This window comes from Melitaea cinxia, chromosome 11 (assembly GCF_905220565.1).
Source record: "Melitaea cinxia chromosome 11, ilMelCinx1.1, whole genome shotgun sequence".
Classification (NCBI taxonomy): domain Eukaryota; kingdom Metazoa; phylum Arthropoda; class Insecta; order Lepidoptera; family Nymphalidae; genus Melitaea; species Melitaea cinxia.
The window spans coordinates 3,252,892-3,268,069 of NC_059404.1; the positions used below are offsets into that span (position 1 = coordinate 3,252,892).

The 15,178-nt window shown below is 30.8% G+C and overlaps 1 long non-coding RNA gene across 1 annotated transcript; it reads left to right on the forward strand.

The window, feature by feature from the left end:
* The first annotated feature begins 1,821 nt into the window (after positions 1-1,821).
* On the forward strand, positions 1,822-5,873 carry LOC123657932. The gene is made up of 2 exons (XR_006743804.1): positions 1,822-1,933; positions 5,616-5,873. It is a non-coding gene; the product is annotated as an uncharacterized LOC123657932 (long non-coding RNA).
* Positions 5,874-15,178: the final 9,305 nt, after the last annotated feature.

Genomic DNA, 15,178 nt, shown 5'->3' on the forward strand with positions numbered 1-15,178 from the left:
ATCGTTTTTATTTGTTCTTTGTTAATGATAGATATAAAATAATTCGAAGTACTAAAGGAATTAATGGAATTTTACGATATGTTGTTTACAGTGGAATTTTATCTTCGCCCCAATGGACGGATTAACTTACGCCTGAATAACTTCACATTTTACAAGCACTTGAAGGCAAGAAGCAACGCTCACAGATGGAGCTGCACCGCTTATGGTTCGAAATGGAAATGCAAGGCGCATCTTATAATCACAGATAAGTTGGAAGTTCTGAAAGCAAACGTATCACACAGTCATCCGCCAAGCGTCAAGAAAGAAACACGACAGCAAATTAATCAAAATCTTACCTGGAATGGTACCGGATATAATAAAGAGAATGGTACACCAGTTCTACCTCCAGAACCGCCTTCTATTACGCCTCTGCATGATTATTTAGTTGCACACAGTGTGTTTAGCAACTATTAATCGCGTAGAAGTTGTGTACGTTGTGACGTACTGGTCACTTGGCTGGTTTTTATATTTTTTAATTATTATCAGATTGATTTTATTTCTTAACATGTTTGTAATACTAACTATAAATTTTTCTTTGATAAACTAAATGTCAGGTGTTCGTGATAATTTTATTGGTATATTTTAATAATAAGACTAAAGAACGCTGTTCTAAGAATACTAATAAGGCCTAATTTAGTGTGCTTATGTAACCAGTATACTAATAAAGTAATAGTTCGCTTAGTGTTGCTCTAATATTAAGTAATAATAGCATATCATATTGCTGATTTTTTTTGTTTTTGATGTATTATTAAGTCACAATTAACGTTATTTTTCCGAGAATAGTATTTAGTACATAAGGGGCCTGTTTCATCGGTTGTGGGTAACGCTCTTTGACGGAAGACGCCATCGAATTCATCCATATTTAAGAAATGTTTCTTTTAGCAAATATATATAATATCTAAAATTGTAGTTTTTAAATGAGGATAAATGAGGCCTTATTACCTATTTTACCTTCATCTGTTGAAGTCGATTCGTAACTCATGTGCAGGATAATCATAAATCGCAACTAAAGAAATAGGCCCTGTGTACGCTTTTTTTTTAATGTACAGCTACAAAATCGTAGCGGCATAATAACATACTCGTAAGATTGATGAATGACACGGGTAGATAAAAAATATATGTGTATCACAATTTTAATTCAATACAATTCAGCATATTGAAATTTGTGTCAAGTGCCTTAGTTTTAGTTCCATAGGGTATTCACTGACTTTAGTTTTAAGATATATTTTTTTTTTTAATTATACGTGTGATAATTTTTAATTTTGTGACGTGTCCAGTATTAAGTATTGTGATACAATGGTAATATTAATGTTTTTAAGACTGCGTGTGTAATATGTGATAATCATGTATCTCAATGATTAGATCTCGTTTTATTTTTACAGGTGTACTGATTATAATTTCGTGCATTTATTCAACTAATAAGGTCTATTTTTATACCTACTATACCTATCTATATATGTTAGTATAGTGACGTACGCTGAAGCTTCTTCGTGTTTTGGCATTTTAACGCATTTAATAAAGTATTTTATACTAAAAATAATGTTTCATTGAAGGTATACGATATTTGAATTCTCTTAAAAAAATATAAATCTGTATATTGATAATTTTTTTTATATTATTAATATTGTATATTTAATTCTTTAAACTCAAGCTCGGTGTACGAATTTGTCTTAAAAAGCTATAACGAGTAAAAGCATCTCTTCCAGATTTCCAGAAAGGAATCCTAATCGAAATGGTTATTGAGTATATACTGTTGTCAGAAGACGGTTACACATTTTACAAAAAAGTTTGATGAAGAACGGTAAGGTGCGTCGTTTCAGCTGTAATAAAGCGAGTTGTAATGTATGACTAGTCCGTTGGCGCAGTTTGTAGTGACCCTGCTTTCTGCTCCGAGGTTTGTTGATTCGATTCCCACCCCGAGTCTGGGTGTAATATATATATTTATTTATATATATTTTTATGGAATAAAAATATGTAGCTATACCAGTCGGCTGTTACCTATAACAAGCATTAGGTTGCTTACTTTAGGAACAGATGACCGTGTGTGTATGTTTTATTTATTTATCTTCGTTGACAGCGATCTTCGCGTTGTTTCTCCCTGGTATTCAACAATGCACTCAATCCACCACCAAGGTTCTGTATGACGAGTAGCGGAAAATTTGTACGGATTTAATACTAAAATTATAAGTGTTAACTGTATTGATAAGTAAACTTCTTTACGCACGCTTGACTTGGGGAGTAAGCTGGTGATTGCGTGACGAGAGCGTGACGAAAAGTGTGATCGGGTGAGGCGAACGGAGCAAGAGAGAGATGAGTTAGTTACGTTTCGTATATCTAAGACACAGTGCAGGCCTTTTGCTAACGAAGTTTTCAGTCGTGTGGTGTAAAGCACACTTGTTTTTTTTTTCTATTTTTTTATTAAATTTGACTGTATTGTTTATTCTTGTATCTTTGTTCTATTTTTCATTTTGACTTATGGTATTTTATTTGTTTATTGATGTTTATTTTCTATTTATATTTTTATCATAAAAATAGTAGGTGTTTTTAAAAAATACTAAGTTCTTACTCTTGTACCTTAACTTCTCTGCATGGATAACTCTTTGGTTACTTGAAATACATAAAATTATCGTATTAAATATGTTCACAAGGGATTCGTATAGTAAAAAAATTACATTCTTTTTTCTTTAAGAACGATATTTATTTATTTATTTATTTTGAGTTATTATATTGTATTGTCTCATTCTATTTGAATATATCGTTCAAAATAAGATTGAGAGGCAAAATCTTTATAAATATAATTATTTAAAGAAAATAGCTACATCGTTTTTGGTCATGGTATTTGATATTCTATAGTTACGATTATATTCTATGATTACGATTGTTTCTCGTTTGTAATGTACATATATGACAGTATCTTTTTTATTTTTAAGTTTATTGTATGTGTACATTATTATTTTATTTTTAATTATAATTAAATGTAAAAACGAATGTTAGTTAAATATGTGATTTTTTCTTGTAAGCTTACATGAAAAAAGTGCAGATTAATTTAAATATTTTAATTTGATTTTATTTTTAACACGAACACGTACTCAATGGAATATAGTCATATAAATACAGGTATGCTTCTTAAGAAATATACTTTATCGTGGAGCGCAGTAGTTCGTAAAGGTGCAGCCACTATAGCATAAGACGTGCACGCCGTATATTGGTTCAAATTGAGAAAAATAACTTTGAATCCTATGTCACTCAACTTATTACAGGATGACTTCTGGATTAAAATGATTAAATGCAGTCGAAAATAAACTGCTATTACCTGAAGTCGAACTCCCCAGCAGCCCTTAAGAGCCATTTCACAATTTTACGCTCTGCAAGTTTAGGTAAATTTGGTCGCATCGCGCGAGTCGTACGAGCCGCGCGATCTTTGTGCTAGCGTATAGTGTGACAACCAAAAGACCATCGTGATCATTTTCTGATGTATAATAAAAATTATAACTATGGTATAAAAGGTTTTTTACATAATTAATTTGTTAAAAATTTCAAGTATGTTATATAACAACAGTCAATAAATTTAAAATAAAATTAAAAAAATCAATTTTATGAAACAATTTTTTTTAAATTGATTTAGTTTTTTCAGTTTACGAATGAATCTAATATTTACGATATGAATAAAAAAGCATTTAATGACATCGACACCGACAAACATATTAATTAACAAATAACAAGACAAACAGATTGAAATGCCTATTTGTATTGATAGTGTGAGAAAAGAAAATTAAATTATACATTTGTTTACAGAAATTATCATTATATTATTTTACAGTCATTTTCGTAATATGTTTATTTTATTTATATTTTATTATGAAAGTATCAAATGCGTTTTATCCGCTATAACAACAGGCGCTTGGCGCGTGTGAGCGAAAGAGACGGCTGCGCAGAATTTGGCGTGGACCTTACCTCTAAGAGCGCTAGCGCTCGACTGATTTACCGGGCTTGATGCGTGGCAATATATACTATCTTTTTATTATTTAATATAAAATGTATTAAAAATAATTATTTTTTTTGTATTCCTTAATGATGTAAGTTTACTTTGATGAAGATAGTTCGTTAAAATTTCTTAGTTTTCTAAGAGAAATATCGCTTTTAAAATTGTACTTATTTGGAATATATTCGTAACTTTAAATTTTTTTTTATCGTTTAATAGAGATACAAATGGAATAAAAATCTATGATAGTGGACAACAAAATTATATTCCACATATTATGATATTTTTTTAAAATGGTTTCAACGTAGAGGTTATTGAAAAGTAGGACTTCAAAGTATATATTGCGACCGTTTACCCAGGGAGGAGGCTGATGAAAAGGTTAATAATTTTATACACATAATATAAATCAAAATTCTGATCTGACTATGGACTACAACAAAGGTTGCTCTATTATATTTCAAGAATATAAATTACATTATTGCATCCAACACTGAGATTAACGACGTCAAAATATTACAATTTCGCGGATTGTTACCGATTTTTGTGAAATGGCTCTTAAAGAAGGACAAGTACTTAATTGTTGCAAAGACACATGCCCATTTTTTCTTGTCTTGCATTAGGAGTCCCTTTTCAAGTATAGTTTGAGAGTTGAAACCTGTTAGCTTTAAGCTCATCGCTGGTAAAACATTTTTACAAATTCTGTGAATGAAATAATGATAAAGTGTACGGAATTCCTAATTTGACGTTTAAAATCAACTAATAACAGTGGATAAATGATAATAAATATAATAAAATATAAAGAACCATGAATTCGTTAAACCAGTAAACAGATTTTTCATCAAATATTAATCTTTTAACTAAACTTTAAAATATTGTTCGATTTATAAAAAAAATGTTTTTTTAAATCATATTTATTTGTAAGTTAACGTTAGCCGATTACCACAGAAAAGCGCATTTCGTTTGCCAATAAGTTAGGCATTAGCTACTACGTAAAGTATTGTAGAATGATTCCAAAGAACCTATTATGATACTAAACATGTCTTTAATGCATATTCAATGAAAAGAATAATATATAAAATTTTTGCATCTACGTTTCAAATGTTCCTGAAAATTTCGTTATAAACCAATTTATTGAATATAGACACAATATAATTAATGTTGTGAAAATAATATAATAGTGCGAATTTTTTTTAATGATAACTCCTCGTCTTGTTGCCTCCACTGGCGACAAGAGGGCTGGTGCATTTTTTGCCCATAGAATCAGCATAGCGATTTAACGGGGAAATGCAACCAGCATTCTTGGCACCATTCCACGCGGACATGATTTGTACCAAAACTATCTGTAAATATTTAGTTCTTTAAATTGTGAATTGTAAATATGTATAATGTTTAATAAACTAAGTTCATTTGGTTATAAAATATTAATTTTTATATTGTTTCTTCTAACCAGACAAATTTGTGTGGTATATTTAGCATAAACTGCTTACTAAAAACAATATGCAATAAAAAAAATTCAGACGTAATTTTATCCCTATCACCGACTTTTTTACATTACTTAAATTATATACCTAATAAAAAAAAAACCATTTGCCAGGAATTATAGAATTTGGCAATGGCAAGAAGCGATACTTTCTTCAAGGGAACACGTTTTATAGGCAGTGTGCTATACGCAAAGGTACAGCTTCAAGATGGAAGTGCACAATCCCAGGTTGCCAGGTTTACATACATTTAGATGAGAGACTCAACATTATACGTCCGCCAACACATGAACATTCTCATTTACCAGCAAAACTTAACAAGAATAGAGATGGCGTTATATATTAGAATTTAAATAAATTTATGTTTGATGATATTTCTTTTTTTTTTAATTCTTTTTATGTTCAAAGATTATGTAAGCTAGGCTTTTGTTGCTCATATTCCGATGCCGATCGACAGAGACAGAAAAAGTTATAAAAAAACAAAAATGAAATATATAAAAAAAAAACAAAGATATTAAATGGAATAAAAAATATGAGGTCGGTGTTACTAAATAGTTATTTCATATTTCCTGTCCAAACTGAATCATTTAGTGAAACTTAACAGTAACGAAATACGAGATGGTATTATTGATACCTATCCGTCCTTTTAGTCCAAACGAATTTGTCCTGAAAACCCGTCAGAATATATCATTATAGCCATAACAGTTTCATTCCGTTATGCTACTAAAATAAATTAATACATTCTCCTAATACAATTATTCTTTACAAATGTGAAAAAAAATTAATTTGTAACACTAATATAGAGTTGGCAAAAGGCAAGAAGCAATATTTTCTACATGGATATACTGTCTAAAAGCAAAGTTTTCTATGCCAAGGTACGGCGAGGCTGCTCAGTGTATTTAAAGTCACGATTTCACGAATACGACCTGAGTGCCAAGTGCGAGTTTTGTTTAATCCGTCTCTCAATAACGGGCGTAAACTTTAACTTCATTTTGTATGGGAAATTTGGGATTTCAACCTAGTCCTCGCGTTTACCGCTAGATGTCTCTGTATCGATTGTATCGTATACTATTCTTTATCGTCTAGGCTGCACTGTTTAAATTCCCATACAAAATAATTTTCACGTATAAACGCGTTTCTGTCATGTTTCTGTGAATAAAACTCGCACTAGGCACTCAGATCAAAATTAAACCCCTCACACGCAACACTTTATACCTAACGGCCCCACTTACTCATATGTCGGGATGATCCAGAAACACACGCAATATACAATCACAAATGCCACTTAGATGAGATTCTGTAAAACGTCCTCCATCCCACGAAGATTCACATCCACCACCAAAAATTCATAAAAGCCTCATGGTTTATATTAGAACTAGCTACCGGACTTCGTTCTGCCAATAAATAATAGTAAAAATTAAATTTGATAATGGATTTTTTTTTTTTTTTTTAGTATTAAAACATTCCATGGACCTTAAGGAACATACAAAAAAATTAATTAGCCGAATTGGTCGAGCCATTCTCAAGTTATGTGATTAGCAACGTTCATTTTTATTTAAATAGATTTATAGCACAGAATAGGTAATTTTATACGGTCACCAAACGTCCAAGCAATCATCTCAATGCCTTTTTAAAAGTTTATTCAAAATAAAAATTGATGACTAAACAAATCGATTATACCTATTGATTACTGTAATGCGAAGTAAATTCAAAAGTAAATAAAATTTAAATATTTTAAGGTTGCTATTTAAACTGAATATTTTTAAGAAGTATATATTAAAAAAAACGTAATATATTTTACGTCTGAATAACTTAAAGTAATTCTTGAAAAAAAAAATATTTAGTAGGTAAGATTAAGTTTTTCGAGATATACTTAAATTTTATAGTAAAAACAGTGAACCAGTCATTGAGTTCTATCCTTAGTACTGAGAATGGTTAAAACAGCGTTAACGTACTCACGCGATCATCTGTTATAATAATAATAATAATAATTGTTTATTTGCAAGAACATGGTGTTGAGGTTGTACAAGATTAACAGTAGTATTGTCCAAACATGTTCTACCTTACGGTGTGCAAATATTAAATATTAATGTGGTTGGATACAATATATTTAACATTAGTTGTTAGATTATTTATCATTGAATTATTCATACTATCAAATTAATTTTGTTTAATATAAGTAACGTAATGCTTGTGTTATAAGTAAAAGCTGATTTATATAAATACTTTTTTAAATAAATGTGTCTATAAGTAATACCTATATAAATAAGGCATACATAAATAAACGTACATAATATCATACCCAAACTCGAGGCGGGAATCACCCAGAGCAGAAAGTAGATTCACTGCACACTCGGACTCTCCCATCGGACTAGTCGATATAAAACAGTTAAGTAAGGAGTAAACTCTGTCACTGTAGTTTAACTGAATATAATATCAAAACCATAAATAAAATAACAAGAAAATTTTATAGTCTTACTAGCAGACCCCGCAAACGTTGTTTTGCCATATATGTTATAAGCTCCCTTAATCCCTCTCCCCCCATTATAATTTAGAGGTATGAAAAATAGATGTTGGCCGATTCCCAGATCTACCCGATATGCACACAAAATTTCATAAAAATCGGTCCAGCCGTTTCGGAAGAGTATGATAACTAACATTGTGACGCGAGAATTTTATATCTAAGATTTAAATTTTTCAAGATGACTTCCTCTTCCAATATGCCTTGAAAAAGGTAAGGCTTTTCAGCGATAAAGACGCATTTTTCCTCATGAAATTTTTTTCCTATGTAATATTTCTATTGTTGTACAATAAAATATTATTATTTTTATTACCAGGTCTAATAAAATTCATAAATGGCAGAAACCGATACTATCTGCAAGGACACACGTACTACAAGCAACGCGAAATACGCGGAGGTACAGTCTCAAGGTGGCTGTGCACTGGACAGGGTTGTTCAGTGTACATACATCTAGATGAAAAGCTGAATCTGCTTCGTCTACCCTCGAACGAACACATTCATCCGCGGCCAGTGATTAAAAAAAACGCCGATGGAATTTATAGTAGAATATTTGTAAAAAAAGTGAACTCTGTGTTTTATTCATAACTTGATTTAGGGAAGGATAAGCTTTTAATACGCTTGTATTTGTGTAAGTCCGTCGATTTGTGAAATATTGCGTATGTATTATAATGATATTGGTAACCAGAGGGAGCTACCGTATCCAAATATGTCTTTGTGGCCAACCTAATCTAATATTTATGTAAAATAATTATTATTTGCCTCTTGACTTGTACAGTATATACATATATACGGGTTTCAAGTGTATATATATATTTTATTTTATTTTTTTATAACTTACGTCTTTTGACTATTTTGGTTTATGGAACTGAAAGCTGACATCAAAATAAAATTGTGCTAGATATTTATTTGTTATCGATTTACGTCGTTTTTAAAAAGAATAAAAAAACCCTTTTAAACGAACAATTTCTTTCATTACAGTTCCAATAAACTAAGCAAACACGAAGTTTGGTTTCCTTTTCCTACTGTTGTACACATGTAAAATTATCTTAGATAATCGTTAAATTTTCTAATTTTCCCCGATTTTTTTAAAATTGTTTATTCTATAAGTTCTTTCAACAGACTATTACAAAACTAAAAAAAAATGGGTTAAAATCATTCAAGTTATTCTCAAATTAAGGCGTAATCAAGGGTAATAGATAAATTTATAGGCAAACGTCACGTCACGACGTTATCTTAAATAATACAATATACTAAGAAGTAAAGGGCATTTCTGAATCTCATCTTAAGTACTAAAATATTTAAAATCAAATATATTTTTTATAAAGTAATAACTTTTCATTCTCAGGAATAATAGAATTTGAAAATGGCAAAAAGCGTTACTATCTGCAAGGACATACATTCTACAAACAGCGTTTAATACGTCAAGGTACCACTAGTAGATGGTTGTGCACGATACGAGGCTGCCCCGTATATATACACTTAGATGCGAGTTTAAAATTGTTTCGTCCGCCATTCCAAGAACATTCTCATCCACCGGTGAATCTTTATAAAAAAAGCAATGGAACATACATTAGATTATAATAATATCAATATATTTTTATTTTTATTACAAATGCATTGTCGTTGACCACTATGTACAGGTAGGTGGTCACCTTAATGGAACTCAAAAGCCTGAACTTTGTCCAAAGTTATGAATCAAGTAAAAAAATAAAAAATATTATCCGACAATAGATGCCAATTGCATATTTAGCATATTTTATTTATCTATTTCTATAATAAAAGTATAATTAGGAATGTACCTAATACGCGGTACGGGTTGCGATAACGGATGCGGGCTCAATTCCTGCACATGGCCAATATTTGTATAAGCTTATACGGGTGTTAGTCGTGGACTCGTGGTCTAAGCGTTCATGCTTGTTTTTTTTTTTCGAACCTCCGACGAAGAATTCACACCCTACTTGGGGTCATTAAATCTGAGGCATTATTTAGTTAAAGCATTAAGTTTATAATAACACTAGTCATGGAAGGTAACAGATGCGTAAGACCTTGATAAATTGACAATTCACGAGAAATGCTATGAAAATGTTTAGACTTCTGTAAATATACATACTTCATATGACTTAGTTTATAAGAGTGTATTGTGATACCAAATATGCTACGTAGATGTGTAGTGTTGGTTTATTAGTTAATGAGCGAAGGTAACGAAGAATTGCGTATCCAATGAAGAATAAATTGTAGCAATTGTTTACATGAAATGAACAGCCAGCGGTTACGCTCGCGTAGAAATTGATAAAAACTTGTGAGGGGCCTAAGATCTCTTTAAACCGACTCTATTGAAAAATCCGGTCTTAGCGGGCGTCTATTAACTATAAACTACGTCTCTTTTTTATTTATAAACTAGCTGACCCGGCGAACTTCGTATCGCCTAACACAAACTTTATCGTATGGTATTAAAGTTCAAATTGACTTTTAAGTATTATCACAAATCTTTTGTATGGGAGTATAGAAAAGTGTTGTTTTTAGACTTTTTCAGGAAATTTAATTTTTTTTTTTAGAATTTTTCTCTCCGTAAGAACCATTCTCGTACTTCAAGGAATATTTTAAAAAAAGAATTAGCGAAATCGGTCCAACCGTTCTCGAGTTTTGCGCTTAGCAACACATTCAGCGACTCATTTTTATATTATAGACTAGCTGTACTAGGGCTACCAGATGGGTAGACTAAAATATCTGGGCAAATTTTCAAAAAGTCGGGATTTTGGGATTAGGGTCGGGACCAACGGGACAAATAAATATTAAGAAATATAAAAAATCACTTTTTATTATAAAAATTTAAATCACAAAAACAATAAACAAAAAAAAAAATAACATTTTTTGGCAGATTCTGAGATCATTAGTTATCACAATCACTTATTCTAATAAGTATTATAATTATTAGTAATTTGAACTCCTTTTTGATAAATTACTGCCACATGTACTTCGCATTACATTTATTATCGCGATAGTTTTAGATTTTTGTTTTGCTGTTGTTTGTCGGGACATTTAGTATTTTTTCGGGACTCTGGACATCATACGAAATGTCGGGATAATCCCGACGAATCCCGATCATCTGGCAACCCTAAGCTGTACCCTGCGCGCGTTGCTACGCTTTTTTTTTGGTCGTAAAAAACTCAGAAACCTTTTTGGGCTCATGCACAACACTTTGCTGAACATCATGACATCAAATGCATAGTTTACGATTCTGTAAAGGATATATGTACACACAAACATTTATTTGACACACTTAACTAGCCCGTTGGCGCAGTTTGTAGTGACCCTGCCTTCTGCTCCGAGGGTTGTGGGTTCGATTCCCACCCCGAGTCTGGGTGTAATATAAATATTTATTTATATATTTATATATGTATTATTTATAAGTATGTTTATCGAAAAAAAAATGTAGCTATATACCAGTCGGCTGTTACCTCAAGCATTAAGTTCCTTACCTTAGGAACAGACGACCTTGCGTGTATTGTGTAGATAAAAAAAAACCATATTGAAATAGTTGTAAAATGTTGGAATAATTTTTAATGTGTTATTGTTATAGTAGTTATTAATATTGTCAATATTATTAAGTAAGTATTCTGCTAGTTTTAGTTCATAATACTGAACATTTATTTGTCAACTAAATGCGACAAAAAAGTTAGAGACGTACTGAGTTTTGGAATAATAAGTATCCAGTGTAAGCTTAGTGTGAACTCAAGTCATGACAAATTTCATTTTAATTCATTTAGTAGTTTGGCCTGATGAGTAGCTAACATACAAACAAGCAAAAATAAAAAGTTGCATTTTTGGCTTAAATGTCGTACATCTAGAGTCCTCCAAGAAATTGCATAATTGTCATACAAAATTACAAGTAATTGTTGTATAGAATTATGTATCTGTTATAATTTGTTATAAGTATAAATTATATTGGAATAACTTAAAAATAAATTACGTTGTGTCAAGAATTCCTAAATTTTATTCCAATATAACCTATCCATATTCAAAACAAAATCAATAAAATTATTTTGAAAATTGATTTTGAAGTAATATTTTGTTTGGGCAGAGACAAGTTATTCTTGTCTCACATAAAGAATGTTTCTGAAACTTTCGAAACTTTAAGGAAAAAATAATACTTAAAAAATAAGTATAAATTACTCTTTATTTATTAGTATACAACAGAATTATCAAAACACATATTTTCAATTGAAGTTACCAATGCCAATGGTACTGTCTGTTCTCCCTCCATCATTCTCCCAAAAATTAAGACGATAAGTGTTGTTTATAATCTGTGGCTTTGTCTAATTACTTTATCTATACACTTTGTCATATCATAAAAAATATTAAAAGTGAGATATAAACAATACAATACAATACAAATATACTTCATTGTACAACCAAAAACAATACAAGTAACATAAAAGAAAAAGAAACAAGCGAGAAATAATAATAATAACAAAAAAAAGGAATGTACAAAAGGCGGTCTTATCGCTAAAGAGCGATCTCTTCCAGACAACCTTTAGAAAAAGGACATGAATAAGAATAAAGCGGCATAGAGGTGTACTTTAAAATAATATATATAAACACATATAATTATATAACTATACATACACTTAAATAGATATAATTACAATAGAGATCTCATTGGTTTTATTGAATTTCAGTGAACATTTTTATGACGGCCCGCGGCAAGGAGAGACTGATATATCATGATTTTACGTATTATAAGCAAAGCAGGACAAGAAACGGTTTTAGATGGGGATGTACCAAAAACAGATGGCACAAATGCAAAGCTTATTTACATTTAGCGGATGATCTTACTATCGTAAGGAGTAATATGGAACACACACATCCAGCCTTCGTCATAACACCAAGGAAAGCGGAATAAAAGCAATGATGAAAATCTTAAGTTAAAATTGACCTTTTAATACTTTCAAGCGCGTTGGATAAAATTGATTATTGTTTTATTTTTTTATTACTACGTGAAAATACGATTTATTTTTTATTGTTTTAACTGCGTTTTTACAAATGGTTGGTCGTTGGTTACAAATGGTCGTTGTTGTATTGATATATTTTTTTTGTTGATTTTTTTACTGTGATGAAGAAACCAAGATACTTCATTTATTTATGATTATGATTTATGATTATTATTTTTTAGCATATTATTAATGTTATTCACCTACAGTAGTTCGACTTGAATTTTTAATTGCACTGTAGGTTCTGGGCCTAAGAAATTGCAGATTGCGTTTTTTTTTTATTTTTGTAACACAATCGCGCTTCTAAAATAAGATGTCTTACATTTAGATATTTCTAACTACGTAGAGCTTTACTAGATGTTAAAATACGACTGTATTTACATAAAAGTAATGAGAGAAAAATAATAAATCTCATATTAAGGCGATGTAAATATTATTTTTGATTAGGTTGTGTTGTATAAATAGGTCGGGAAAAAGTTTTTTCGTATTTTTGTGTAAAAATTTGCAATAAAATCTTTTTGGTTGTATGTTTGTAACTAACTGGTTTTGATAACATAAAAAGGTGACATTTTAAAAATGAAATTATAAATTAAAAATGGCTTCCCGCCACCTTTATTTGTTTTTCTGTCCGCGGGTGAACTAAACCAAGAAATTCGGTAAATTTTATAGTTATACTTTAAAAAAGAAAAATGCGACTTATCATTCGTTATCATTACTTCAGCCTAATACAGTCCACTGCTGGACATAGGACTCCACAAATTCGCGCCAAAAATGGCGTGAACTCATGTGTGCTGCTCATAGTCACCACGTTGGGCAGGCGGGTTGGTGACAGCAGGGCTGACTTTGTCGCACCGAAGACGCTCCTGCCCGTCTTCGGCCTGTGTATTTCAAATCCAGCAGTTAGATAGTTATCCCGCCATCAGTCGGCTTTTTAATTTCCAGGGTGTATACACGCTACATATAGCAAAATAACATTTTTAAAAAAATTTCTGCCTGTCTGTCTGTTTGTTCTGGCTAATCTCTGAAACGGATGGATCGATTTTGACGGGACTTTCACTGGCAGATAGCTGATGTAGTAAGGAGTAACTTAGGCTACTTTTATTTTAGAAATTTATTTATTTTATAACTGCGAACTGAACAATACATTTTTTGTTAAATTCCACGCGGTCGAAGTTGCGGGCAAACCTAGTTTCTATGTAAAATACGAACAAACTTTTTCCTCGACGTAATATATAATAAATATTGTGTATGTATCAAAGTTTTTTTTTAATAACTATTAGGGTAAAATTTCTCTAGTCAATATCTAGTCAAAGGCTGTTTATTTCAAGAATATTACTTTTTTATTTCAAGAAATGTAATGTGTAGTTTCTGTTCCCTTATAGGTTACCAAGAATAAACAAAAGCATTCGATTTTTGTGATATGTTTTGTAGTCATTACAAATATTCTATAATTTGTGATCTATTATGTGATATTTTTTCTTTATTTTTAATGTTTTAAACATAGATATTATTTAGTATTTGTTGTTTTATTACTATTTTAATTGTTTGGACTTTGTTTAAATAAATTTTATCTTGTTATCTACATGCAAATCAATTTATACCAAAATGCTACAGTTTATCGAATACTTGGTATAACTACAGCTTATCTAATACTTGTATCGAAATTAAATTGGTTTTAACAAATTTTGCCTGGGCAAACAGCATACCATCATCATACTCACTGGTATTTCAACATTTAGATATTCATTGTAGTTCACTTAATGAATTTAGACCCATTACCATGATGACTGATGACTGATCTATTATACTATTCACTAAAATAAATAATATAACAAAATTATTGTAATATTTTGTCATAATAGTTTAGAATTATTGCGTGATTGAGTTTTGATTTGACTCAGTCTGTAACGTGCCACTGCTAGGCATTGGCTTCTTACTCCATGTAGATGAAGGATCGGAGCTTGATCGCTATAAGGTAATGATAACCTTGCGTGCAATATACAATAGTCAAATAAACTACTTTTCGTTACGTTTTAGCCTTTAAATTATCAAGTAATAATTTTATGTACTCCGTTTTAGCAAATTACATAACACTCTCAAGGGGGACTAGGCTACTGTTGTATGAAGGCTACACGTACAATAGAAGTGGAAAGGTGAGGGATGGTGG